This window comes from Euwallacea fornicatus, chromosome 3, assembly GCF_040115645.1.
Source record: "Euwallacea fornicatus isolate EFF26 chromosome 3, ASM4011564v1, whole genome shotgun sequence".
NCBI classification, from domain to species: Eukaryota; Metazoa; Arthropoda; class Insecta; order Coleoptera; family Curculionidae; genus Euwallacea; species Euwallacea fornicatus.
In genome coordinates this window covers 5,524,449-5,551,120 of record NC_089543.1, presented here as the reverse complement: position 1 = coordinate 5,551,120, position 26,672 = coordinate 5,524,449, and the positions used below count along the sequence as shown (strand labels likewise).

Below are 26,672 nucleotides of genomic sequence, written 5' to 3'. Positions count from 1 at the left end.
AAAAAAGATCTGAGCCACGATTTTTGGTATTAATTGGTTGTTATCATGGATCCGTTATTATTGCTTCGTTTTTGCCAATATCCGATTTAAAATTGTACTATGGAAGGTTTACATTTACAATTTAATCGAGGTGAAATTTTTATATGAAAATTGTCTCATCGAAGAACGATACAGCTCGGCTCCTAAAGAGCTAAACGAAAACTTATTTGATTTAACGGAGAAACATTGAGTGCGTTACTGCTACGACCTGTGCGCCTGGCAGCCCACGCAGGTCGCTTTAGTCCGAGCGATTATAGGCAGAAAATCCTCGAGTTCGCCTGACCCACTCGAAGATAAATTTTTACTATTTGCAGATAGAATTTGTACAACAAACAATCATACAAGTATTCAAGGCGACGCCTGCAGTGCTTAGTTTCTTCGACAAAGGGAGTTTTTTTCTTCTAAAAATTTCCGGAGGTCAATAAAACTAATTTTCTTAGTCTGCGAACAGTTTCGCTAATTAAGAGAATCTTGCCAGAGTAAAGGTGAAATTATTGGAAATTTAATCCAGGTAAATGGTTCCTTGAACAATGGCGTCGTGCCATCAATATCAGGGTTGAGACTTGTTTACAACTGTGCTAGTGCCGCATGTAGTGGCAACCCTGTGTGTTAAATCAGCATACGAATACTATTAGTCTCCATTAGTGTCTTCAGCCGTTGATTTGTAACTAACGTTCACATAGCTGCAAAAACAACATTATACTTTAGTGAAATGTGAGATTGACGAATCAGCTTTGTATGCATTCGGAGGCAAGGCAATTTGGTTTAGCATTTATTTCAACGCAGAGATTGTTTCTTCGCTTAAGTGTACAGCTTTATGGGTATTTGTGAGGCGCAAAGATGGGGCCTTTTAGAAGAAAGTGAATAATTCTCGTCGGTACTTTTGCTCAATGTAAATTTCAGCGACTTTACGCCCGATTGGCGCGATCACTGCGCTAAGCATTTTTAAATCTATTTGCTAAAACGATTCCAGACTAAAAAACAGCTTCGTTCGATACTAAATAGTGAATGGAATAATATAATACACGCGCTTTTGTGGGGAAATTCCCGAAAGCTCAAAAGGAGCTATAACTATACATACCGCAAGCATTCGAGAAAATCTTTGCCCTTTGACAGGTCTCATTTGTCTCATTTAACTCACTTGATTGAGTTAATCAGAAGCAGACTCTCAAGTACATGAAAAATGCTTTTCAATATCAGCATGCGATTTCTCTTTTGCAACTTCGCATTGAGATATTTGCAGGGAATAAAAATTTCCTCAATCGTTCCAAATGGGAGAAATATGTTTTGTTACAAATGTTGTCTGTTCTATATCCTACGTGGGTGCAATACCGCAAAAGGGCGATTTTTGGCCCCGAACTTTCTTCGCCAAATTAGCGAATCCTTGATAATGGATTTGAATCAATTTTTAAGTGAATATTGCTCACATCTGCTGGTGTTGATCGACTTTTCTGCCGCGGGGAGAAAATTGTGCAATTTCAATTTGTGTTACTGTTCCCGCTGCGAAGGAAGGAAATGGCTTTTCCCAATAGTTTTTATATGTATTGATCTAGCTGGAAGAGCTGTAAAGCGGTATTAAATACACAACTCCAGGGAGCCTTTATTAGCGACCAAATAAATACCAAATTGAATTCTATTCCAGCAAGCAATGTCCCAAATCCCGAAATGCTGAAATTTGTAGGAATTCATATATAGTCACAAAGCTATCTATTTCAAGCAGACAATTGCACTTTTCGGACGTCTAAAATTCCTCATTCTGTATGTCGGGGCAAGGACGGGAATCAAAGAAGCAATATTCTTTGGTATCGAGTTTAAGGCAGCTTTGGCTTTTCAAATGTCAGATCTGAACCTGAATTTATAATTGAAGCTCCTATCGTCATTTCGTGTGGCCCGATTCTCACTGGTGAAAATGGTCCAAGGAAATATTGAGATAGAATATATTGCTGGAAGTTTAAGAAGTGCGTAATCCACTCAACTTAAACCATTAAACCTTTCAAAGTACCTGGCATGAAAGGCGTGATACCTGCTGAAAAGCCGCACGTTTATTGAATTAAACAGGAAGACAGACACCGATGAATATCGGGAGAAATACCTTAATGATACTAGAAGAAACAACAAATATAGACTGGTGAATGATGGTAGGTGGTAAAATTGTTGCGTTAGGAGACAACCATGGGTTTGCATGAAGTTTCAGGTGAAGTCCTGCAATTAGGCCGTCAGGGCACCCATCAGCTGGGGAGGCATGCGCCGCGCGTTCGCGAATGTGGTTTATCTTTGCGTTCTCAGAGAAGAATTCTACCACCACCTCTCTGTACGAATAAGCCAAGAGAAAAATGCAGGCAGGGTGTAAACAAATTCCGAAGGAGATACCTCTAAAGATAGTAAATAATGACGCTACGGAAACACCCAATGGGCAAGAAATACTATTTCCTTTCTGTTTGTAAAAACACTCGAGTGACTCCACACCGAGTTCACTCGAGCACTAATACCGTTTAGTTTTAAGAAGAGCGAAAATTTAGTAAAATCTCTGAAAAAAGGATCGGAAGTAAACTGTGTTTCAGTCACATTACCTTGTTAAAAGTAACATGTTTTGCCGTACAAAACTAGATTGGTTGAACCATTCATCGCGAATCTACAAATAATAGACAAGTCGGACATGAGAAAAGTATGAGCGGACACATGAATAATCAAATATAGCCACAGAAAGGGGCAAAGGGGAAGACGAGATCAAATTGCAGCAGAGGTCACGTGAAAAATTTGAACGAAAGTAAAAAGAGATTGAAAAAAGCACGTAATATAATCGTTCTACTTCAGTGAAATTGAGCTCACCTAGGATCACACAATGGCTCAAATTCCATTAACCTGAACTGAGCTGCACACACACGCTACCAGGTACAATTAATATTAAAATGATTGAAAGCCGACTTAAAACTGAAAATACCATAATGCAACCGGCGTTATCCGACCCCAATCTTAATATGAACGTTCGTAACAGTATTTTGCTTTTTAGTAGCTTTACAAAAAATCATTTTCAAACCGTTCAAACGAGGCAGTGCAGGTTTACAGATCTACCGTTCAAAATTGCCTACTTTCACAGATTAAAGTGATATTTGAACGATGCGTTAACTGTTAAAGGATCCTCCTGGGATAAAACGGTCGATTTATCTTCATTTCAGTTCAAGTCGACCAAAAGTAACGTCGTGTGTGGTGAAAGAAATCGCCTGACATAAATCAAAATGTTGCTGTTGTTTCCTAAGCAACTCTACGATGCCGCAAATCGCACGTCAGACACAACGCTCGAGTGTGCGCAGAGGCAACTTCAGAGCTAACTGCATTACAACTTATCGTATCGTCTTGACATTTTGACGCATAATTTCCATGTCAAAAAGAGGCGAATGCATTTCCAGTCCTTGAATTCTATAGTGTTTAGAGAGCCTTTCAGAATAATAATTCTGTTTTAACCTAATAGAACAATGGGTGCAAGAAAAGCAGGATAAATGCGATAACGTTGTATATGCATTGCACTTAGCCTCGCATTGGTTTCGGAGCATTTGGAGCATTGTGCACAGTTTTCTAGTAAATTTCAAAAAAGTGGGAAGGAAAATAGGCGTAAGTACTTAACCATGGAAGTTTTATGCAATGCAATCTGAATTATCCCTTGTTGGGCTGTTTATGTGAAACAATACGATTTTCATGTCCCCATATTGGACTTTCATTGCAAGCAAAGTATTAAAGCAAAAAGACCAATTTGCCAGTTAACTGATTTATTCGGTTTTCATTCACCGGTTTTTGAAAAGAATGAACCATTTGCTCCCCAGTTACATCCAAAGTTAAATCCGAATCGTAGATTATTGGTTCGAAAATTAATTTGATAATGGGGGTCAAATTGAGTAGAGTGAAAGGCCGAAATTAATTTCGGAGTTAGACGGGCAAATGGAACCTCGTGCAATAAAATGTTTTCGTCCACTAAAAAAAAAAACATCGGTATCAATACACTGGACGTCTCATTTTGTCCTTAAACAGCTTAAACCTATTAAGCCACACAGAAACAAAGAAGTATTCTGGTTCTGTCGATAAGCGATCCGCCTCAGGAGAATCCCTAGATTGATTCTAATCCCATGTAACATGTTTAAAAGGATGCTGACTGTCTTTAAGGAACAAGGAACGATAAATTGACTATTTCGAGGTATTTGCTGAGAGCCAGAAATATTTCATTGCAATAAAATAAGAAATACCGACCGTTTTTTTTGTTGGCAATTTTACGCTATTGAATCGAACAAAATGTAAGAGAAGAACTCATAGGAATACTTTCAGAAACCCTCAATTTCGTTCAAGGCGCGCCCTACGGTTCCTTCCTCCTCATTGGGGCGCGCTCCTTGTAACCGCAGATCTCATGTAATTGCTCTACCGCTAGCTCTTCTGAGTAATATATTAAAATCATAGCCTGCCGAGCTTTGAAGTCTTCAAAAAATACACACCATATTAATTTCCATTCATAACGAAATGTACAAGAGCCTATTAACATAGTAGCAAACGTTGAAGCCGGGTATCATAATATAACTTTAGAACGGTAAAAAAAAATATTATGGCTCATAATTTAGATAATTTTAGAGTTAGAGCTAATTTAGGGTTAAAATTATTCCAGCTCCGGCGGAAATATTATTTTGTCACGGAAACAAGTATTTCCGTGAAAGTCGAGGGTTAGAGTTTCAAAAGTGTCTTATAGTTCTGCCGATTTCGAGCTGAGATTTGGATCATGATGGTGAGGAAACGGGATTTTCGAAGCTCGGCATTTGACATTTCCCTTAAATTGTTAATAACGAAATTGTCATTTTAATGTAAAAACCGAAGGTAAATAGTACGTCACAAAGGAGGCACTTCAAATGCAGGCGTGACGCCCGAGACAGGCGTTGTTTGTTTAAATTTTCCGCTCAATTTTATTTTATCCATATAGCTTTATTCAAAACACATTTCAATGAAATCTTGCGATCCTGACGGTGACATTTCCAATATGTCTGATAACCGGAATGTGTTCGCACTCTAGCGTTAATAGGAACATTCTCTCTTCGAATTTTTCTTCGGAGAATAATTGTCTCAAATTCTATCTAGTTTAAAACCGTTGTCTATTTGTCCCAGCGGTGTTCATGTCGAACGCTTGTCTTCCGTGAAACAAATAGGAAACCATTCCATTCTATTCTCACTATAGCATCTAATTTTATTTGGAAAAAGTCCATGTATATGTAGGGCTCAATCTGAAATTAAAAAGAACATTACGGCTGTTGCTACAAATGGGACTTTCAAAGCCTTTGTTGGCACGTTAATGAGTGCCGCTGGTCGGGTGTCAGTTGAGGTGCTCTGCGCGTGCAAGGTATCTTAAAAAATAAAGGTGTACACCAGGTATACCGGCATGAAGTGAGCGTCACGATATAAATGTCTCGATACAGGACATTTGTTGCAAAAAAACACTTTTTTTGGTTTGCTTGGTTGGTACGCAAACTGACAACCATATTTAGTACAAATCAAGTCCTTGAACAAACAACAATATATTATTTCGTTGTGCCAAAAATGTCGAATTTTCTACCACAAAATGACGATATGCGGAAAGCACTAATTTTTTGCTTTCATCTGAAGAAAAGTACTGCAGAGTCTCATCGAATGCTTGTCGGAGCATATGGTGATTGTGCTTTATCAGAAGCAACATGCAAAAGATGGTTTCAACGATTCAGAAATAACAATTTTGATGTGCAAAATGAAGAACGTGGCAGACCACCAAGAAACTTCTAAGACGCCGAACTGCAATCAATACTGGACGAAGATGACACTTTAAGTCAAAAGCAAATGGTAGAAATGTTAAATGTTGCACAACGAACAATTTCTGATCGTTTGAAAGCTACTGGAAATATCCAAAAGTGTGGAAAATGTGTGCCGCATGAATCGAATGAAAGACAGATGGAGAACCGAAAAAACACCTGTGAAATTTTGCTTCAAAGGCACGAAAGAAAATCAGTTTTGCATCGAATTGTTACTGGAGTTGAAAAATGGATTTATTTTCAAAATCCTTAACGTAAAAAATCATGGGTTGATTCGGGACAACCATCAACATCGACTGCAACACCTGATCGATTCGGCAAGAAGGCAATGCTTTGTGTTTGGTGGGATCAGAAAGGTGTGGTGCACCACGAGCTTTTAAAACCTGGTGAAACCGTTAATACCGTTCGCTATCGACAACAATTGATTAATTTAAACGATGCATTGAACGAAAAACGATCAGAATGGGCCAGAAGACACGGGAAGGTAATTTTGCTCCATGACAACGCACCTGCACACAAAACAACACCGGTTGTCATCAAAACACTTGGCTGGGAGTTGCTACCCCATCCGCCGTATTCACCAGACTTGGCTCCTTCGGACTGTCATTTGTTTTCATCGATGGGACACGCATTGGTTGAGCAGCACTTCGATTCCTACGAAGAAGTAGAAAATTGGGTGTCTATTTGGTTTGATGCCAAAGAGGCACATTTTTATTGGCATGGTATCCATAAGTTGCCAGAAAGGTGGTCAAAATGTGTAGAAAGCATTGGTCAACATTTTGAATAATTTTTTTTTCTTTCCTTGATAAAATTGGTGTTTATTTTCACGAAATAGCGCTCATTTCATACCGGTAGACCTGGTATGTAGATCGTATAATATTCCTACAAAAAATGCGTTTCCATCTTTGCGACGAAAAATTACACAGACACAGGAATATACGTTTCGAAACAAGAACCTCGTAGAGAGGTTTCGGACTGAAAAGAAATAAACGAGTTTTCGCCATTGTCATGCGCCATATTAATGTCGGGCACGGTGTTCGCGTTCGTTCCTACTGTTAGGCCACGCGGGGGGCCCGCCGAGTACCTCGATGCGCGCTTACAATTTGTGATACAATAAAAAAACCACAGTCATCAAGCACTATTCGACGTCCCACTCAATGGTCCCCTCCGTAACTTGACTTCGCTGACGAAATAAATGGCAAAAATAACTGAAAACAGCGTTTAAACCATTTCCTCGTCATTAAAATATGGGGGGAATTAAGAGAAAAACGTGACGGTTTTTATCTGTGCCTATTTTAGAAAAAAAGTATATTACGACCAAAAATGGAAGCAAATTTAGTTTCGCTTTAATGCATGTATTTCGCCATAACGTTGGCTGAGGCTACTAATTCCCTGAAATGTGAATTTTTAAACCCGCATGTGCTGGCCCGCGTAAAATTTGTTCTACTTAGGTAACAAACACAATTAAAAGAGTACAGTAATGAAATAAAGGTGGAAAAGGTAATTTTGGGTTGAATGAAGATATCTGAAATAGGAACGTGTTGCTCTGCGAGGCATTTTTGGCGCAGCGTTCGAGGAGTACTTACCATTTGTCCTTGATCTACCAGTTCCAACGTCCTCTGAGGGATATAAAAAATCACCTACAAAATTATCAAGTTCGTGGGCCATCGACTAACATTAACTCGGTTGGCACTGGTATTAATTGGTAATAGTAAAATCGGTGTTTAGTGTGTTTGCCCGAAGTAATTTACAAAGATGAAAGTAAAACGCTTAAAATTCAAGTACACAATATATTTCAAAGTTAGGGAAAGGGCTTCCAATCCAAACGAAAATTCTCTAAATATTTTCTAATTTAACGGTTTGACTGGGTTTTTATACGCCCCTTGGAACCAATACGACCCAAGTGCTGAACATCGAATGTGGAGTGTAATGTATATCAGGATTACGAAGGGTCAAGATTCGTATATCAATACACACAGAACGACCTAAAAAAGGTCTTCACGAAACTCTTGTGATTTGAACCACAATATAAATGGGATTATCCCGACTCTTATAACTTCATTTACATACTATGTGACCGCAGCTCTGCATCAATTGTTTCTCGCAAGAAGTTCTAAAAAAAAATTCACTCATTAAAGTGGAAAGTTATCTCAAAAGCAAAAATGATCCATTGAATTTCTGACGTGTGCTGCTAAGTAGTTGCATGAACACAGGGTGTCAACGAAGTAAGTTGCGTAAATTTAACCGATGGTTAAGAACTTCATTTTAGACAAAAAGGTCCTATATAATAGGGGCATAAATACAACCATTTCCCTGGAAAATCAAAAAAAATTCTTATGGGAATTGGCAACGCCGCATCGTGTTTATTTCATTTTGATTCATCCCTAAGTAGCCGCATAAACTAGATATGGTGCATTCACGCGGATTTTATGGGTCCGATAGGTTTTATGGTTAAAATGTGAACATTATGTGATTCTTATTTTATTATTTTAAAATGCCGCTTCCCTTTAAATTATTGTCCTCATCTCTAATTAGCATAATATATTGCGTTACACATATTACACCACTCCATTCGCAATTAAAAACGCAAACTCGTTATTGTTTTTACTACATTAAATGTCCGAAATGTCCACCATTTGAGTTCATCCGTGTACGACAGCGTTTTAACCAATTTTCCCGTCCACGATAAAAAATTCCTGGCACATTCCTAATATGATCAGCAGCAGCGAAAATACGTTGTCGTAACTGATTTTCGTCCCTTATTTCAGCAGGGTAGACCAAATTTTTCATGAAACCCCAAAAGAAAAAAATCCAACGGATCGAGATCCGGAGATCTGGCAGGCCAACGATTGGGACCATTTCTTCTGATCCATCTTTCTTCAAAATTATCATTTTAGTGTTCGACAACTGGACGTAAAGATAGGTTTTTACGTAGGTACTGTTAATAACTCGGAATAAATTCACGTACGGCACACCCAAACTCACTGCGACAGTGAGGGGTTGCGCGTAATGACAGACGAAAGATTCGAACGTAGAACGGGTCATACTGAAATATTAAAAGTGGGGGAACAACATATAGTCCATGACAAATGTGAACACTAAGGGCGGTTTTACCTTTTCCCTTCTCACTGGGCCCTAATGGGCACCACTTGTCCATGGTGCCAGCCGTCTCTGTACAGGATAATATGTCAGATAAGATGGGCTAAAATGCAAATTATCATATAGTAACGCAGAGCAGATGACTGCATAACTCAGATATTGGCACGGTAAAAACCTGAATTAACCAGTTTCCAGCGCATCCAATGCTTTATCGCTTCACCCGCAAAGTTAACTTGGGCGAGCATTTAAAGAGTTAGATTTCCAGGGTTCAGTACGGCGTTACCGCTTAACGTTACTTTTATCGTTTGAGTCGTATTATTAGTTTTAATTAAGTTTAAAATTGCTTTCAGCAATGTTAATGCTGAATAATTTTAACTTTTTTTGTTACACGGCGAACAATCAACAATATGTCAAGTAGGTTTTTAAACATTTTGTTCAAATATTTGCTTACCAATTTTAACATTTTTTTTTCAAACCATTAGGTCGTCGACCACTGTTCTAAGGAACTTTTTTGTTTAAAATTATGTTCCTAATCGATGGTTAAATTTACGAAACTTCTTCCCCTAACACCCTATATAGAACTTCGTCTGAAATAACCGATGAGCAAACGGAAAGATACATACATATTTATCTACTATTTATTTTTTTATTTGAACAGAAAAGACTTTAACTGGCTTTATCCCCGGATCATCACGTCCTTCTTTTTTGCAAATCAAAAATTTCTATTATAATTCTTGAAAACGGCCAAGAAATGGTTAGTATTAGCCGGTACATAAAAACTGAGCTAGAAAAGAGACATAAACACACCCTCTATTTTCGTTTGCCCGAGAAAACAATTTCTAGGATTCAGCTGAATGGATGATGAAACCTCATGAAAAACATTCCATTTAAAATCAGTCTTAGCGTTCCTTTTTGCGCCTCTTCGCCGAACCTTCTTGCTTGTCGACTACGACCGATTTAAGTACTTCTCCGATATCAGGGGTGCGTGTGTGTACCCTTTAATACCAATTATGGACGAGCTCCTTTATTAAAGTGATTTTCTCTCTTATATAAAGGTATATACGTAAGAGAGCTATAGAGAGATGTCCTCTAACGTCGAACTGGGAATAAGTGGAATTAAGAGTGTTTAGCAACTTTTGAAGATTCATGGAATCGATTTCTTAAAAATCGCAAGGCAAAACTTTGACGATCATCGATTTATATCCGATTTTACCGTACCTCCTTAAGTGTTAATTTTGAAAACGTGTACCCTACGTTGTTTTCCAAGTTTGGGAAAAATTTAAAACGTACGAAAAAGCGCCCAAATTTATTCGACCAATTTCCCCTCTAAAATTTGAAAGATGTTAAATCAGTGGGCCTCTGCATCTGAGTACTCTTTAGAGGATTTAAATTAAAATGCAAAATGCACAAGTCCCGGTCGACCTTGCAAAGAATTAGCTGTAATTAAAAGGTGGCTTGAACAGGCACCTGTAATTAAAAGCGTTGCTATTTTCAAAGAAAAAATTGCTTTCTCTAGTATATTGTGCTCTCTATGAAATTATGGTTTCATACTCTACATTAAAACGCAAATTAGAAATGTAGAACTTTCAGAAAATCGGCAAAATCGCATATAATGAAATTACTTGCCATGAATTTCATTACAAACCGGGCGGAAAGGACATTTCGCGATTTAACAGGCAGCTATTATAATAATCATGCGGTATATATATATATACAGAGTGTTTCGTTTTAGATGGTATGTTAGGCGTTTCCGAAAAACGGCTGATTTCCCTGAAAACTTAGAAATACGGGTCCTTGATCTATCAACCTAAAACGTTTGCAGCGCTTCGATACGGCTTGGTACAACAAATAGTACTGCCGACGCTTTAGCGCTACACCCTGTGTACTATTTTACTTTTCCTCCAGATATTTGCGAAATATTAATTAACGTTCGTATTTTTTTGCTCAAAATTAAACCCCGTTAAAGCATGCTCATGCCGAAAAAAGCGGTTCTACCTTGTACAGGGAGGCTCGAAATGAACACTTGTACGATTGCATGCTAAACCTACCCAAAAGTACTTTTTTTCGAGAAACTCAATCTACTGGTAAATATGTTTAAAAACGGTTGGATTCTATTTAAAATTATGTATCATGTTCCTGCATCTAAACCATGATATTTCACTAATAAATGTTGTTTTGTGTATTGTCTCTGAACTTTGGATTATTTGGCATATTTACCGGAGGTATCTCTGGAATGCCATGATGGTTGAAAACTATGCGATTGTTCAAACGATTTGACAGGTAGTGGGGTTATCAATATTCATTTGCGCGTTTATACGAATACAAAATAATACTATTCAACGTGGAACAAGTTCACAGTGCCGTAAATAACTTGAATTCTAAATAAAACGCACATAAACAATGAAATAATACAATTATTTGATATTTACATTAGATGGTCAAAATGGCTACCATTGAATTCCAAATACTTTAAAAACCGCACATTCGCAGGCCGAACTGCGGTCCCCTAAACCCCATTAAGGTTTTTTCCATTACGGTTTAGTAGGGTGATGTAAAGTAATTCTTTTATTTTACTCCATAAGTAAAAAAATCCAGAAGGGAAGACCGGGGATTTTGACAGGCCAATCTCACAGCCCTATACTCTTCTAGAGTTAAGTTTTCTGAAAAATCGTTCACGTTCGATCTTTGGATTTCGAAACATTTGGTGGAATTTTACGGTAAAAGTGAATTTTTCTTCAAACCCAATATTTTTCATCTTCTATTGAAAACGCCTTCCCTAGATAGCTTCACTTCATCTGACCAAATAAAATTAAAAAAAAAAAAAAAAACAAAAATTTAGAGCTTGTTTGCGTACCAAAATTGCTCCACAAAAGTGGATTCTAAGTTGGTAAACGTCTTTACAGTTGGACTTGAATGAACTTGGGAACTTGAATGCATGCATGTTATGCATGGCTTAAATTCTCTGAATCAAAGCATAAGCTAACTTCAAATTATCTGCAGCACTACGAATACGGGCTGAGGATAAGCGCAGAACTGAGCTTTCGTAATATTTTATCTTATTTATTTTTAGAAAATATACCTTATAAATGTCGCTAGGACACACTGTGCCATATTTCCATTTAAACGGTTTACTGCGCAGCATAGTAAAATGAAAATGTTGATTTAAATTTATTCCAACAGTCTACACTGGTAAAAAATTATGTTTAATCTTAATGTATTCATCATAAATATACAAAGAGTATAAATAAACATTTAATTTCTCAACAATAGCCGTTTTATTAATTTAATGAATAGTAGAAAAATACCCACATCATTCAACAATTATTATCACTTATCAATCTAATAAAACATGCCTTTTTTGCTAGTAAATGTTAAAAATGACTAATATTTGTTTGAATACATTTGGTTACACGTTTGCTTAACGATCAATTTTAAATAGTAAATTTTCATTTCGAGCTCTTTCTGCTTCGTTTTCAATTCGTTGTAGTAATTACTGTCGACTATTTATGGACTTTTCACAAACGGTCGACCTCATATACATATTTTCATACGCACAAAACCATAGGATTGAAGTCGGGCCGGCGTGCAGGCCAAGGTATCTGAGCCACACAAGCTGTTCCACGATTGGGAATATTTTGTCTTAAAATTAGAGGTCAGTCATCCGGAAATTCAGGCAGTTAGATGCCGTCTTTCGATATAAGTTTTACGAGACCACTCAGATTGTCTTGTTCTTAAAATGGGTGCCTTTATTGTATTTCTGCACTTTGCACGACGACTCAGACATATCTCATATGTTGGCCAAAGATGAAGTGTCCGATCCTTCCGTCTCCAGTTTAACGCGCCTTCGGGAAATAATGCGATAAACACAAAAATGCCATAAAACACGAGGACACTGGCTGGTCCAGAAAGCGAATTTTCCACCTAATGGGAATTTCATTAGCATGTCGAGAGAGAAGCAGCTCTGGAGAAACCTCTCTAAGTCATAAATAAATATAAGGTTTGGCAACTTTTCGAAAGCTCGTTCACAACGTTTTCAACGTAGGAAATTTTTCCAGAACCGAATATATTCGGAAATGGTTATGGACTTCAATAGTTCTGGTGTGTCGTAGGAGTTGGGAAAATGCTGGACAGTATATACAGTCATTTTTGCCAAGCAACGCACTTTGTAGTATATCAGCCATGCCTCCCCTCTGTTCTGCCCCTCTTTGTTCCATGCAGTAAATTAGGCAAGTCGAGGGGTTTGACATCAATAAATTTTACCATCCCTTTCATCAGAGATTTTGATTTAATCAAACGCCGATTTGTTCAGCATTATTTCCACTCCATAATAAGTTCTCAACACAAGACAATATATCCGCACTATTCTAGGGCATCACTGCGCTCGACCCTTTATACCGTGCTCAAAACTAATAGTTACCTGCTTTTGATAAATATATGAAACGTGCGGGATAAAAATGCGTTCATTTATCTAAAACACCATTTATATCTGTCATATCTTACGTAAGCCCCGACCATTGCACCATATGTCTCCTATCAGTTCTGCGTGTTTCGAAATATAGATTTTATGCCAAACTACGAAAATTCGGCCCTTCGCTCATATCACAGGGTATCGAGATCCCCGTGATAAAGTGCGGACACGATCATGCAAAATAGGCTATAAGTCTAAAACCCTTGAAAAATATTTTTTATATTGCTCGCCATACGTTATTTTGGATCATATATGAAAAATTGAAAAATTATTGCTTACGCATTGAATGCATAACTACCATTTCCCATCCTGCCGATCAAGGGTCAAGATTTACTATCATCCATTATCATGAGAATCGGAGGTCCAGATGTAGGAATAATAATGACGGCGAGGATTAGAATACTTTCATGGATGTAGGAGGACACAAATGGGCACCTCTCAACAGTAAAACAATTCATTTTTACCGTGTTATTAACAACCGCTATAATAGCATCCCTTCAGTACCCGTTTTTCCAAACTCGCTCGCTACAGGATGGCCCAAAATTAATGCTTTACAGACTGAACCTGCCGAGAGTTCATTTTTTAGGGGGACATCCTATAGATCAACAAATGCACTAAAAAACAATTACCTTTCGTTTCAAGGGATATATCATATTGTTATACCTGCACCGGCAGATGTACAGTCACTCAAAAAAGTATTCATACAGCCGGAAAAAAATTCTGTAAACCGTAACTTTTGACTGATTTTGTTCAAATTTAGTATAATGAAAATTCAAATCGAAACTCAATTTGCGTAATTGAACAACTTTTGAAAATTTAACTTTTAGAGTGCTTTTCAGCGTTTAAAAAAAACTCCGTTTTGAAAACTTCTTGTGCGGTCGAAATTTTTCGATGTGGTTTTAACATTCTTGTAAAGGGGATTTTTCTTCATATATCCTGAAAATTTGATCAAAATCGAACAACAAATAAGGGAGTTGCAGCTTTTTAAAGTCGTCAAAAATGTCAAAGTTTCGTCATTTTGCGCGAAAATCGTCACTCTTTGGCGTTTTAGAAAGACTGAAACTCCCTTATTTGTTGTTCGATTTTGATCAAATTTTCAGGATATATGAAGAAAAATCCCCTTTACAAGAATGTTAAAACCACATTGAAAAATTTCCACCGCACAAGAAGTTTTCAAAACGGATTTTTTTTTAAACGCTGGAAAGCACTCTAAAAGATAAATTTTCAAAAGTTGCTCAATTACGCAAATTGAGCTTCGGTTTGAATTTTCATTATACAAAATTAGAACAAAATCAGTCAAAAGTTACGGTTTACAGAATTTTCTTCCGGCTGTATGAATACTTTTTTGAGTGACTGTATGTAATACGTCTATAAATGCAGTGTCGTGCATCGTCGCTGGGCATGGGATTAGTTTGGTATTTTTGAGGAATGTGCCCATAAAAAACTTTAATAAATGTAAACAAATAATTGTGAATCATTTACGCGTCGTACCGAAGGTCGTTCGGTCAACCTAAAAATGTTGACCGAGCGGAGATTTCCGAAAAGTACCGCGGTTCGATCCAGGGCAGCGGCGTAGATAGCGAGTTAAGTGAGTATTTATGAATAAGGCTTCCCATACAAGAAAGGGCGGAATTGCACACTATTCTCAATCAAAATTAACTAAGAATGACGTTAATCCCTTACTGAGGCTTTGTATAAGCATTACATGATAATGATATTAATGTATGTAGCTGCAAAGACAGTAATAAATCTACCTAACAAAAACCTCTCTGGAACCGAAACTTTTGTTCTCTCTAAAAGCTTTTTTCTTAAAATCGTTATTCTAAAAATCGTATTTTTAATAGCGAGTCTATTCATTTTAGTTTTCTTACATTTCAGTACTTATTTTTGACTTCAAATATTTTTTTCACGATCATTCTCCATTTCTTGGTCAATTTCAATGCTTCCGTCCAACTTCATATTCACTGGGAGCTTTTGCAAGTGCATTTTTGTTCCCAGTGATAGGTGTTTTACTGCTCTTAAAATTCGCTTTACGTTTGGTTGCTTTTTCAGTTCCAATCTCAGTTTTAACTGTCTCAGCTGAAGGGAGCAAAAGCTTTTTTTCATGGATGTAAAGTTCCGGTTGATCGTTCTCTGGTACTAACAAATTTCTCTGCAGATTGTTTTCCTAGAGTTTATGTTTTCGCCGCCTTATCATCAGTTTTCGTTCGTTTCTTTATAGAATCTTCTTTGAAACTTTCTTCACTGATTCGGTTTCTCTTACATAACGGACTGAAGACTTCAAAATGGCCCACCGGTAATCGGATTGGATTAAATTCTCCCTGATTCCCTGGAAGGACCCACAGTAGGAGCGTCCCCAGGAAATTTATTGCCCACTTGTGATGTTCCATGAATTCCGGTGGCCGGTAACGATATGTAATGAATGAATTTTTGATCGTCCAATTAAACGAACTGTAATGTAATGTACTATTGTTTTAAATCGATGGCATTGGACATGAATTCAATCCCCTAGAAACGCAAATCTAGACAAATTCCTTTCCGAAACATATCCTGGACTCAGTCAACCAATATGATTAATTAACAAAATTCATAAAAAGAGGAATGACGGAGACAGAAGACCGGCACAAACACAGTTTTTGAGAGCTACTTTCCTGGCCACCGCGGAATGGCCACGTTTTAATGCACGGAATGCAATTAAGGAAATCACCATGTCCAAACCATAACGGTGAAATATTGGAACGAAACAAGTCCCTAAGCACTTGGACTACACGACGGCATCGCGACGCGACCCGACGGCTCCATATTTTTTAATATATATGTTTATATATTTCAAACAATTCCCCCAGATCTACTGAAACGGACTTTCAAAATTATAAAAATTCTATTTTGCTTTCTCCAAAATCGTATTTTCAGGAATAGTTCAGAAATAAAGGCCGAGAAAACCAAACTGGTAAGTCTTCATTTTAATATTGAATTGATAGGGTTTCCGCAAGCTGTCGAAATAGGAAACAAGGTGAAATGGCAAAGATACATATGTATATGTGTAGGATGCCAAGATATTGAAGAATGCATCGAGCATAATAACAGATTCTCTGAAGGTTTTCGTTGATTCACAAGAATGCTATCGCAGGGATGAAATGTCTAATTTTAAATTTTTTTCCGAGAAAGGGCATTGAGAGCGGTGGAAAATTTAGAAATGAAAAATCATAAAAAGAATATTTCAATTAAAAGGAAAGCATGTATACAGGGTAGGGAATATGTAGGTTAGTTATTATGAAAACGTAAACATTTTTAAACAATGGCCAAAGTTTTTTAATGATAGGGTGTCCCCACCCGAAAACCGTGGACCGCCTAGTCAGCCATTGTGAAAGTGATAATGCGCAGATCTGCCAAGACGATGTGGGGTCGCGTCCCTACTGTGATATTTCTAAACTGACCCGAGTTCGATTCCGGGTCGGGTAACTTTTTTTTTCATTTTTTTCTTTTTGTTTTAGACCGTGGTATACGTTCGCGTGACTTTCCCTATTGCTCGAAATTACTTTCTCCACTTGTTACGTAAATAACTATAAAATTTGTCAAATTAATCAGATCTAACGTGGTCAGGATTTCGTGCTTCAGGTAGTACTGGTATTGTTTGATTTCTGGATGATTGGACAACGCAGTTCAGCTCTGTCGAAAATTTTGACCGAACCTGATCAGAAATAAATCCTCGAGTTGGGTTAGCTCAAAATAACTGTGCTAAATAAATCAGATTGTAATTTTAAGCGGCTTTCATGATATAAAAATTAGCATTAGAATATTAAACCTGTATAGACCCTAGACGAGTTTTTATTGCAAACCGGCATGCAAACTACTGGATTTGCAGTGGGTACATTTTATTTTTAAACGCACGCCTATTTTTGTTGTGCATAATAAAGAAAACGTCACAGTTAAATATGGATTTGGTCTGCAGCAAAATAGGCTATTTATAAAGTCGCGAACTTATGGTCAATACTGTAGAACTGGAAATTAGCTTTATGCAATTATTAGAAACTCGGTTTCAGGGAGCCTCAAACATTAATCAAAAGTTTTCTCTGTTTCAGGTAAGTTAAGAAGTAATCTCAGGCGAGGATCTCTTTATGTAAGTATAAACCAAATTTCATAAAAGAGAGATCCAGGAACGTTTGAATAAGTTTAGTTGTATGGAAATAAAATATCCCCACGAGTCCGAGAAGCTCGGAGTGCGAAGGCCTTCTCCTTAAAGTTTTCAGGTGGAGTTTCTAAATAAATTGTTGTAATATATCTCAGATACTCCGATAATAGAAATATCAAGATAATTATTCTAAATGGGTCTCTTTGCATACGGAGTTTCTCGGTAGCTTTTAGTGAGACAGAATTTAACTTATTTCGGTACTTTTAATGGAGATAAACTGCTAAACCTTTTAAAGTAACTTAGTTTTCAGCTATTGCGAACTCTGATACACAGAGAAGTTTATGCAGGTATTTATGAAAGATAATTTTAGACACGCTCGTGGAGGTAAAGCACTATTTTTAGCGTCGAAGATCTATTTCGGAAAACATGAGAAAATTCCAGGTATAGAAGGTAGTTTGGTGGGTTGAACGGTACGCTCGGTAGCAATTTGTTTTTTTTTTTCAAATTTTTTACATTTTAAAATAATCACGTGCTTATCCTTGGTTGCTACCATTATCACAAACATGAGTTATGAGGCTACCCATTCCAGGAAGATTGCACCATTTCCCCTGGCGCTGCCCGAGAACTCGTGACATTTTTGAGTTTGTTGTTCCCCGATATTTCTCAAAATCCGTTTTTTTGCACAACAATAATCAAAATTTGACGCTGGAAATAATAACACGTATTGTACACTTAATTTTCCAGTATTAAAGTTTTAGTTTTTAAAAAGGCATTTTCCTGCTCGTTGTTCTTAAGTGGCGCTCGTTCCACTTGAAAAGTGGATAGTCCGTGTGCAGATGTTCCCGCGGTTATGCGGAACGGTTTTCATAAATTGACGATAAACCGTAATGGAAATGAATGCGCCATGTAGTGACTTGTCGATCCTACCGACTGCGCCACTTGAGAACAACGATGACGAAAACGCCCGTTCACGAACCAAAATTTTAACACTGGAAAAGTAAATGCTTCAAGCATCCACTTCTGACTATTTCATAAAGAAAAAAGGATTTCAAACATATCGCGGAATAACGAATTTCATGAGTTCTCAATCAGCGGAAAAAGTGGCTCGCGCTTGCACGTTTCCACTGTATCTAGTACTGCTTCCGTACCTAACATATACGACTCTTTGAGAGGATGATCGCGTTATATGGCAAACACATTAAGTAAATAAATAATGCAAGTGTGCCGTATTGTGCACAAGAGCGTATACTAAGCCAATTTACTATATCAATGCAGAAATCCGGCCTGAACGTTGAAAGGCTTTTTGAACGTTCATCGGGACATAATTAAAATTTGTTACTGGAAAGAAATTTTCAAATATGAAGTTTCCAGTCTGACCTTCGAGTTATTTTAACTTTGGAGCGAGGAAACTCATAAATTTCTCGCAAACTGCCAAACTTTAAGCATTTGCTAAGAGCTGTCACAAAATAAATATTGTTCAAGTTACAGTCACGGCCAATAATTTGTTGGGTACTCTTTGTATTGGTAGTAGTTAGATTCCTTAATAGAACGACTTTCGCGAAAGTTTCCTCTTGTCACCCATGAAAGATAATCGCTCGGAAGTTTCCCAGTTTTCTGGCATAGCTGTGGAGTGGAAACAAAAATATTCAATAGCACAGAAAGACAATAATAATTGCTTAGTTAGGTAGAAGACTTTTGCTGAATTCAAGAGATATTTTAATATGTTCCTCATGGAGTTGGTTTGCATAATGCCGTTGGAACGAAAAGGGGTTCAAAATAAAGTGTAATGCAAATGGCATTTTAAATTAAAGCGAACGTTTAGTTAACCCAAACAGAGCCGTTTGGCAACGTCGTTTAAAGCAAGCGTTGCCGATTCTATTATGCACTTTGTGTGCACTCTCCCGTAGTGGTTAATGTAGTGTTAAACCACATATACATAATCCCACAGAAATGCTTCAGATAAGAGCTGAGATTTTTATTTTATTTTAGGAATTTCTCCCCTAGTGGATAACAAATCAGCTCTCAAGCTATAACTTCCAGAACGATTTATATAGTGACGTGGAATTGGGATTCTTTGTACGACAGAATTCTAAACGCAATTGTTATAAACAAGATAATGAATGACGAGCGTTAAAGAAGTTCACCAGAAATTTCTAAGTTCATATTTTACCTAGAGATGGGACAAACAGATAGAGCAAAAGATCGTTTGGTTCGGTCGAATGCTCTGTTATATTTTCCCATATAATCTTCATTCCTATCTTAGCAGCGTTTGAGCACCCAAAACTTAGCTCTATTCCAGCTTCAACCACTGCATAAATGTGGAGCTTTTAGAATATTCCCGAAGGCCAGACGCAAATTTTTCCGCTATATATTAGTAGTACCGCAAGACTTTACAGCTGGGGGTTTCCGTGGGTACCTACATATGTTATCTCCCCGTTATCTATTGTACTGGCGGTCGCCTCGGTGGAGATCAATTTTCACTATTTCTCACCAGTAAACAGTCATATCACATGTGTGCAATTGATTAAAAATTGGGACACGGTTCACAGGTCAGGTCCACGAGTAAAAAACCACAAATATGTCATTAAAAAATCATAATATGAAGCGCGTAGATTGTACGGGGCATTTCAAATTCGAGCTTCAGCATTGGAATCTCGGAAACTAGAGAAGATACGAGGAAGTTTAGATGAGGGCAAAATTGCGCAATCCAGCGCTTGACCAAATGCCATTTTCAAATTTTAAAACTTCCGGGTACTTCCGAAGATATCCGAAAGAAAAAACTAAAAATTGGAGATGCAGTTTCACTTTTTACCTTTATTTGACAAGGAAGCACAAAACCGCAACCACATTTCCATTGCCAGTTTCTCTCAGCTACATGATGGCGTTTTCAGATTCGCCATGCGACTATGTTTCTGTAGGAAAGTCCAATGTGGCGCCCATAAGAAAAAATAAAGTTGGTGGTGGCTGAGAAACGAAACGTCGGGTGACAAATGTGAAAACGTCACCGTGTACCTGAGAAAAAGCGACAATGAAAACATGTGCTGCCGGTTTTGAGCTTATATGCTAAATAGCGCTTTAAAAATGAAAACAAAATCCTCAATTTCTAGTGCTTTTCCGGATGTTTTCGGTAGAACTCGGAAAATTCAAATTTTTTTAAAACGGCATTTGGTCAACACCAAATGACGCCATTTTGCCCTCATTTAAACTTCTTCGTGCCTCCTCCGGTCTCCGAAATCCCGACGTCGAGGGAGCTCGAAATGCCCTGTATGTTTCACTGACAAATGATTCTTGTTCAGCAAATGTCATCATTTGTATTTTAGCTATTTACGCGAAAAATACAATTTGATTCTCTGTAATCGAACCAAAACCCTCATGGACGATTTTATATGGAAATGGAAAAATACTTCTACATGAAATGGAAAATAACCGCAGTACATACACCAATAGAGAACCACGTCCCAATGGGACTAACTAGATTGGAAGAGACTGAAAATGTATACAACATAAACCGGAAAAATCATTCCATTCTAGTAAAATATTGCATTATATTTAACATAAAACCGTGGCACGTTTTTAGAATTAGTGCAGCAGACATTTAATCCATCCCACATGGTCTTAAATAAAATTCTCCGACGTTCCAGGCAGCAAAACTTGATACAATTAGGGTCAAAATGAGAGGACAATATGGTAATTTTGCCACTAAAGGGCAAAATTAATAGTTAAACACTCGAGCTAGCAACCCAGGCTCCTGAAAATACTTGAAAGTACTTCAAGAATGTTAAACTGGCTAATACCTTAATGGAAGCAAAATATAGAGCGCTCGCAATTTAAAACTAGCTGCCTCCATTATTTCGTTTCGCAAAGAAAATTAAGTTTAGACCCAAAATACTCGATTGGGATACATATGGAGAAGGACAGTTAAAAATTGGTGTCCCTTTTAACGCCCCGTTCCACCCCGCCGCCCACAGTTAACGCAATTTAAAAATCCTTCAAGGTATATTGAACAAATCACGCTTGATAAAACTGGAAAGAAATTCCAACAATCTCCATTCGAATATATATTGCATAAGTCAATTTGCTAATTTTTTTGCCAGAAATGGGTGAAATTAATTTTCGACCAGCGTCACTTGCTTCTACCAGGAGGTATCGGAGGAGCGTTCTAGAATATTCTCGAATAATCCAGAGGCCACCGATGCCATCGTTTCGAAAGCTTTCCTGCGAGATAATCGACGATAATTTAACACAGCCATGGGAATCCATTTGAATAATACGTTATTTAAATAAACCTAAAAATGTTTCAACGGGCTTACAAACGCACATTCATAATCTCTTTTAACATTTCAACTAAAATTTAGTCATCGCTGAAAAGCACCTCTTTTTCACATTAATTTACGTCATTCAGAGAGAATGGATGAATATTTCATGGATTAATTAACACTAATTTTCAGGTGAACTAATGCTCCTTACAATTCGGCTTACCGAAATTGCATTTTCCTTAAGTGGTGTTTAATCCCACGAAACAGTTTTTCATCAAAATTATTAGTTTTTACATTTTAATTAAGGTGTTTCACGACCTATGCAAACATGTTCTGCTAATTAATAAATTCTTGTTTCGCGTACAATGCGTTAGTTAAAAGCGGAAGGTTGGAAGAATTTAAATGACGCAGAATGGCAATATTCAGAATGAAAAAGGGCGAAGACAAAATGCAAAGTCATCAAATCTATCAAATGAAAATGTGTTAATCAAACTGTCGTCGTCGTTATATTCGAATGCAGTTAATCAGTTAATAACCGATTCTGGTATAGAATCGGCTATTGGGGTAGTAGCTGAAAATCTATTGAAGAATTGAAGGGCGGTTTTGGCTTTTTAGTCTCGAAACGGATTTTTGCAGATGCCACTTGTTTATCGTTTTCCCACTATGAGATGTGTTTTATGCATGAAAATATTGATTTTCTGTTTAAAATTCCGTACTATTTTTATTGGGTGTAGAGCGACTTTTTCAGTAAATGGAAAGCGAAATCTAAAAGGTTTAGCGTAGATAATCAAATAGCGCTTGGATATTCTGTTGATTGGCTGATCATCGAGGGGTCGAGATCGATCAAGATCATCCGGGGGGCCGATAACTGCTGCCAGCTACGTCGAACGATTACCTCAAAATTTCTCGAGCGGTTTGTTTGCACGGCAGGACACGCATCGCACGCACGCGTAGCTCATTTGCCGTCGTAACGACAAAAATCACAATGCACAAAGCTGATAATTGACGATTAGTTGCAATTCCTGCGAATTTTTCAAGGCGGCCCTAGACACTTATTCAAAATGAGCTCTTAGCGGGTCGCTAAGGTTTAATGCGATTGTTTAATGCGAAGGGCGCTCCTCTTGATTAATGATTTTTTCATCGAGACTACCTTATCCCCTCGGAGGTTCGATAACTCTTAAGATGTGTGAGATATTGGATCGTTGCCAGACTTATCTTCGATTCTGCGGGTGTAAACAGAGTGACCCAACCATTTGTAGTCGGTCGATACCTTTTTCAACTTTAGAGTTAGCACAAAAGGTTCGATGAGCGAGACAGATCTGTAGGTTACTAAGGAGATATACGCGATGTTTGAAGAAAAAAAAACCGGGCGATGTGGAACATTGATCGATGATGACATCCAAAGTTTCGGACTCAAATTCTGATGGTGGCGATCGACAAGTCTGTGACGCTCAGTCTTTTAGAGAGCGGAGAAATAATGCGCATTCCGCTCTCGAGTGACGTGCGTCCCCGGAAGAGGAGGGTCGACGTCTGGATATCTGGTTAGTCCAGGTTAACTTAGTTAAAAGGCTCCCGCAAGGTAGTGCACATTGCCGTTTTAGTCGGTGTTACTCTAATGTCCAATCTAAAAAACGATTCGAATGAAATAACGAAAAAAAGTGCTGAATCGACGCACAGGTGCAGATTCCGTTGAAAACATGTGAGGTTATATTGATAGGTGTTTGATGAATGTGTCTACTGCTTGCGTGTTGAATATCGATCGTCAAGTTGTTTACCTGCGTTAATTATTAATAACCGCCGCGGTTTTGTAATGGAGTTTTTACCATTCTAACGGTGATTGCTCTTAATAAGAACGACGAAAACAATTTCGATATAATGTGTCGGAATAAACAGGGAGAGCGGCGGTACTGAAATGGAAAGCCCATTCACCCGTAGCTAAAACCCTTGAGCACATTAGCATATTTTGTCCCACAATTCATCTGACAAAAGAGATAAGTAAGCATGAACGAGTTGTTCAATGGGTTAATTTGGGTGTGTAATTTTAATATAATACTTATAAATAAATGATAATGTTAAATGCACATTTTCATATTAATAATTGCCTTATCTACCTTCCCTGCATTTCAAGCTTTCACGGAGGAGCGGACAAAAATTCCGCTACTTCCATTCAAGTCAACTGCAATTAATTTCCAACCAGAAATTACAGACCAAACCCTCATATGTTTTCGCTGGAAGGGTGTATTACATAGGAGGTCAGCTCGTTTCTACGGCTACACTAAAATTAAGTTATAATTCAATTCCGAATCGTTTTCGGATGATTTAGATCGCGATATTCCCCCTTGTAGTGTTGAAACGCTAGGAAAACGCTTTTGCGTGCGAAATAGAGGTTCAACATGAAATGTTTCAGCGATAACCACTTGCGCTTCCTTATTGCAAACCAGCGCAAATCCGAATGAAAAATATATCCTTCAAAAACTCTAAGATTTGCTTAACATGCAGCAGTGGCCGAAGTTATAGAAACAATTTACGTAGTAAAGACCTTCTGTTACAACTCCCACGTAATTCGAATTGATCCATTTATACAGGGCGTCCCAGTCGTAAAGGTAGTAAATTCAACCACGTATCCTACATTGAAAAATAGGTGTAGTTTGTTATATAAATTATATACGAAAAATGCGAAAGTACAGGGTGTTAAAGTTTTATTTAAAAAAATCGCAAATCCTTGAACACGTGCGAAACCGCTTGAGATATTTTAATGACATTTTGTGGAGTTTGACAGTTAATATGACACCTCTAGATTTCCTCGTTTGGGGTTAAGTGAAAGCCGCAGCTTGCGAAGCTTCCGTAAATTCTCGAGAAGGATTAATTCAGCGAATTAAAAATGCTGCCGGGACCATTACAGCGGTTCATCTCGCGGGTGTAAAGCAGACGATTATTCAAAGAACCCAATTGTGCTTTGAACAGAATGGTGACCATTTCGACCAACTTTTGCGAGAACGTCCCTCGTTGTTCTCTAGTTAAAACGTTGAAATTGTAAAAACATAGGCGGAAGTAAAATAAAAAACATTGGAATGGCCTTCGTTTTCTTGTTTTGAAAACGTCGTGCAAAGAAAGGTCGAGAGACCTTTTCCCTTTATCATTGGACGAGAAATTCGAAAATAATTTACACCTTAAGAAAAACCAGTGGCGTGCCATTTTTTTCTTTAAAAATATCAAGCGGCTTGCCCGCACGCGCGTCACTGGTAGAACTAAAATCAATGTTTTTATCGTAAAATACGCGTTCCTATTAATTGTCAAACTCCACAAAATTTCATAAAAACATCTCAAGCGGTGTCGGACATATTCAAGAATTTCTGATTTTTTAATAAAAGCTTTACGTCCTGTGCCTACGTCAAAAAGCAGTTTTTGTGTATAATTTATATGACAACCTACACTTACTTTTCAATGTAGAATACGTGGTTGAATTTACTACCTTTACAACTGGCACACTCTGTATAACTTACTAGCCGTGCTAAGTGACTTTCCAAATAGAATTTGAAAGTTTATTTGTAACACATATTATTCATTAAAAAAAATCCTGGCCCTAATTAAACAGAAATTTCAATCAATCGGTTATGATGCAAAAAAAACTTACAAAAACTTCTATTAAAATTTTGTATAATAGCTCTTTGCTCGAATTACTGCAGCGCATCTTTGGGGCATGGAGTCAATTAAATTGTCAATAATAGATTTCCCAACTGAAGACCGAACATTAAACATGTGTCCTAAGAGTTCCTCCAGATTTTTACATTTCCGTTAGCGACATTTACGTTTTACAATCACCGATAGATTTTCGATCGGATTTAGATCGGGAGATCGCGATGGCCATTGAAATGCTCGCATTTCTTCCTTCAAACGAAACGCTTTTACTAATTTGGATGCGTGTCTGGGGTCGTTATCATGGCGAAATCGGTGCTTTAATGGCATTACTTCTTCAGAATACGGCACGATTTTAGTTCAAAGAATGTCACAACACGTGAAACGGTCCATTTTTCCTTGAATTCCATGTAACGGCCTCATTCCGAAACTGGAGAAACACCCCCGCACTGGCACCGATTCACCGCCGTGTTTCACTGTTGGTAAAGTGTATTTTTTTTAATTAAATTTTTCGTTAACAGGTCTTCTTACGTCCGTTGTTCCGTCAACGCCAAATTAGTTAATTTCGGTTTCATCATTGAAAATCGCCCATTTCAATTGGTCAGCGGGCCGGCCCTAGTGGATACCAGCAAATTTTAGACGCGTTTCGAGAATGTTCTTTTACAAAAGGGGTTTACGCGTCGGACAACGACTGAAAATATCATGTTCAACTAATCTTCCAACTGTTTTGGCACCGACTTCTAAATCATTGTTAAACATCATTGCTCCCTTAATTCGAAGAGAGGATAAAAATGGGCTTTGTTTAGAGGTGTTGATAATGTGTCTGTCAGTCCTTCGTTGTGGTTGTTTACCTTTGTTAATCTTGGTTTTTCTGAATTTTTTAATGGATATTACGGCCCAGAGACTATACACAATTTGTTTGGTGCCACTAGCACAAAGGTTTCTAATTTTATTTTTAAGATCTTTGGAATAGGTTTTTCCACGCACCATTTTTCCAACTAATGAATACTCAGATGTTGATTCAAAACTGAAGTGAAAGATTCACATTTAGAGGCGGAATGAGGTTTTGTTTATAAGGTTCCCATGTTTGGATCTAATCGACCTTCTTTCTTCGTACTGCTTAAATTTTTGAGGGTCCAAAATGTTTGTACGTATAAACAAATACGTTGTTAGCTTCGAGAGTACCATCATACTTTGGCGCCATTCCGGGTTCCTACAAAGTGGAGAGAGTT

General features: G+C 37.7%; 1 protein-coding gene across 3 annotated transcripts in view; it reads left to right on the top strand.

The window, feature by feature from the left end:
* Window positions 1-26,672, top strand: part of LOC136350548 (zwei Ig domain protein zig-8-like) — a 207,445-nt gene that overhangs the window by 102,484 nt on the left and 78,289 nt on the right. Inside the window, exon 1 of one of the 3 annotated variants that reach the window (XM_066302382.1) lies at window positions 16,264-16,366. The exons of the other annotated variants lie outside the window; for them this stretch is intronic. The gene's annotated coding sequence lies outside the window, so the exon portion shown is untranslated. Of the gene's footprint in view, window positions 1-16,263; window positions 16,367-26,672 lie in introns of those variants that run through there. 3 annotated transcript variants of the gene reach the window in all.